This window comes from Triticum dicoccoides, chromosome 1A (genome assembly GCF_002162155.2).
Source record: "Triticum dicoccoides isolate Atlit2015 ecotype Zavitan chromosome 1A, WEW_v2.0, whole genome shotgun sequence".
Taxonomy (NCBI): Eukaryota; Viridiplantae; Streptophyta; class Magnoliopsida; order Poales; family Poaceae; genus Triticum; species Triticum dicoccoides.
The window spans coordinates 18,661,651-18,664,997 of record NC_041380.1 but is presented as its reverse complement, the minus strand read 5'-3'; the positions used below and the strand labels follow the sequence as shown (position 1 = coordinate 18,664,997).

General features: G+C 40.9%; 1 long non-coding RNA gene across 1 annotated transcript; it reads left to right on the top strand.

Moving 5' to 3' along the window:
- The first annotated feature begins 1,318 nt into the window (after positions 1-1,318).
- LOC119350686 lies at positions 1,319-2,056 on the top strand. Its single transcript, XR_005169575.1, has 2 exons — positions 1,319-1,453; positions 1,537-2,056. It is a non-coding gene; the product is annotated as an uncharacterized LOC119350686 (long non-coding RNA).
- Positions 2,057-3,347: the final 1,291 nt, after the last annotated feature.

The following is a 3,347-nucleotide window of genomic DNA, read 5'->3' as shown; positions in this document are numbered from 1 at the left end:
GGGGGGGGGGGAACCCTTTATCGTCAACTTGTTCTCAACATCAAATCAATTTCAACTCAGTCACTATATTCAATTTAGTACGACAATAGATTTATAAGTTCTATAAAATGGGTAAAAATCCAGGCATCCAGAGGTCACATAGGAAATGCATATGTAAAATTTGATAAATTTGTGTGATAATTTTTACTCAAAGAAAATAATATGATACTTTATGTATGTAATTATTGTAGTCTAAATACATTTTTACAGCATGTCACGTATACCATACTGTACCTAGTGTCGGTTTAGTGCACAATAACTTAACTTTTTATTTATATCTTTATTTATCTCGGGTTGAAACTTATCGTATTTCCTCGCATGTATAAGTGCACGCATGTGTGCGTGTATTTTACATGCATGTAAATTTTCATATTTTTCAAAACAAAATAAAATGTTGTTTCCCCCAAGTTAATCTATCACGATGTCAAGTTAGTGGAGGACGATTCTGGCTCTCCTTGGAGTTCATGCGCACGCATGGGAAGTTTTTCAACTCAATTTGGCAGATATATTCACATTGCCTATGCATGTCGAACAAACTGTGAACATATATGTAAACCACCTTCTAAATATTTTTCCCTTTTTTATTTATATCGGTGGGGTTTTTATGGGTGGAGGCTTTCTCGTTTTTTTCCATTGATGGTAGACGTGGCAGATGCTATTTTGTATTGTACGGACAGTCTATGTTACGTAATTTTTCATTTTCTATCCTGACCGTAAATTTTACAATCCAACAATATAATTAATTCTAATGATGTGGGTTAAGGAGACGGCTTTTTTATCCTAGCTGTAAATTTTACAATCCAACTGTATAATTAATTCTAATGATGCGGATTAAGGAGACGGCTTGAAAGGTGCATCCAATTGGTAAATATAAGAAAGATAGAAAGATTTCCTAAAAAAAGATAGATAGATAAGCATGGTTATTAGGTCAGGAAATATTACACACTACTAGGTTATGAGTATGTATGTATCCAGGCTAGCTTTGGAGTAGCCTGCGCAAACTAGGAGGACAGCGAGTAGGAGGTTTGGCCTTAAATGGCTCCAGCTGTTTGCGCGAGCGAGAAAGGATATGGACGAACAGAGAAAGCTGGGAGGAGGAGGAGAGAGAGGTCGATGAGCAGCAGAGGAGCGCAGTCAAACCGGCAGTTTCACTTCGGTGCGAAAAACAGCATATGGAAACAAGATTGGCAGGGCTGGCGTATGACTGAGTGGCGTTGGCGTTACCAGTCCGGCGCATATAAGTAGGAGCGACGGCGAGCCGGAGGTCACACAGCCGAGCAGCAAGATCTCTCTTCCGTCCTCCTCCTCCTCCAGTGCTCTCCTCCGGCCAGCGTGAGCTTGAGAGAGGTTGGTACCTGCAGGTAGCCATGGACGGCCACCGCCGCGCGCCGCGCCAGATTCTGGTGCTCGAGGAGTATGCACCTCTAATCATACACTACATCTCTTTCAGCCTTAAGTTTCTTTCTGTTTGTAATCTCATTGCCGCCGGTGTCGCAGGGCGTTCAAGAAATGTCCCCACCCCGACCAGACTCAGGTCGCAAATCTCAGCCGCGAAACCGGCATGGAGGTCCATCAGATCCAATACTGGAGGCCATTGGAAATTTGTAATTAACAAAGCTTTTATTGTATAGGGATCTTCATCGAACACAAGGCCTCCGACCAGGGGATCTTCATCGTCAGATCCTTGATGCTCCTCTCATTCGACAACTTCGCCTTCATTCTTTGACACAAGGAGGAGCGTCATAGAGATGGAGGCTGATGTTTGTCGTCGCTATTGTGGTCTTTCTCGGTTTAGTGTTTGTGCGTGTGTGTTTCGTCTTATTAGCCAAGGCCCCCTTCGGGTTTGTATCGTGTGCATCTGTGGCTCTTGAGCCTTGGACCCAAGATAGGTTTGTATCTTGTTGTGTTGTGTTTACCTTGCATTTGAATTTTAAACTCTGCCACCGTACCCTGAACCTTGCTATAGTTGGGGTTTAGGTTTGACTAAGCAATAAGAAATTATCTGAATATTTTTGTATTCTTGTTAATAGTTTGTACTGTCAAATCGATTGTCCGATGTCCAACTGTTCAAGATTTGTATGCAGAATCTGGAAGAACCAAAAGCATCAACGAGCGTTCATAATGGTCTTTGCCATTAAAGATCTTGATTTTTTTAGGCTTTTGGTGTCTTATGTGTTTGTGATTCATGACATGTACCAGTATTAAGTGGTTGAAAAAATAATACCAACAGCGGGAACTTCCACGGGAGCGGCATCACGCCGCACTTCTGCCCTACTAGTGAACAGTAAGACTGGTTTGAAAAATAGCTCAGTTCTTTGAAAACACAAAACTTATGACCTATGGAGGATGTCTGCTCCTAGTCAACTCTGTGCTCACCAGCCTAAATATATTGATGCTCTAATTTTTTAAAGTATCAAAAGATGCACACAAAAGACTGGATTACTACTAATCCAAATTCTTCCGGCAGTGCAATGAATATAGAAGGAAATATCGCTTGGAGAACTGGGATATTCTTTCTAGGACAAAAGACCAAGGGGGTGGGATATTCTTAGCAAATGGCTATATATGTTACTTACAGTGAAGGATGGGGTGTGGCAAGAGTTGCTACACAATAAATACCTCCACTCCAAGACATCATCTTGAGTAACGGCACAGATGTTGAACTCACCATTTTGGAAGGTCTTGATGAATGTATTGAAGGAAATATGCCCTAGAGGCAATAATAATGTTATTATTTTATTTCCTTATATCATGATAAATATTTATTATTCATGCTAGAATTGTATTATCCGGAAACATAATACTTGTGTGAATACATAGACAAACCAAACGTCACTAGTATGCCTCTACTTGACTAGCTCATTAATCAAAGATGGTTATGTTTCCTAACCATAGACATGTGTTGCCATTTGATTAACGGGATCACATTATTAGGAGAATGATGTGATTGACATGACCCATTCCATTAGCTTAGCACCCGATCGTTTAGTATGTTGCTATTGCTTTCTTCATGACTTATACATGTTCCTATGACTATGAGATTATGCAACTCCCGTTTGCCGGAGGAACACTTTGTGTGCTACCAAACGTTACAACGTAACTGGGTGATTATAAAGGAGCTCTACAGGTGTCTCCAAAGGTACATGTTGGGTTGGCGTATTTCGAGATTAGGATTTGTCACTCCGATTGTTGGAGAGGTATCTCAGGGCCCTCTCGGTAATGCACATCACATAATCCTTGCAAGCATTTCAACTAATGAGTTAGTTGCGAGATGATGTATTACGAAACGAGTAAAGAGACTTGCCGGT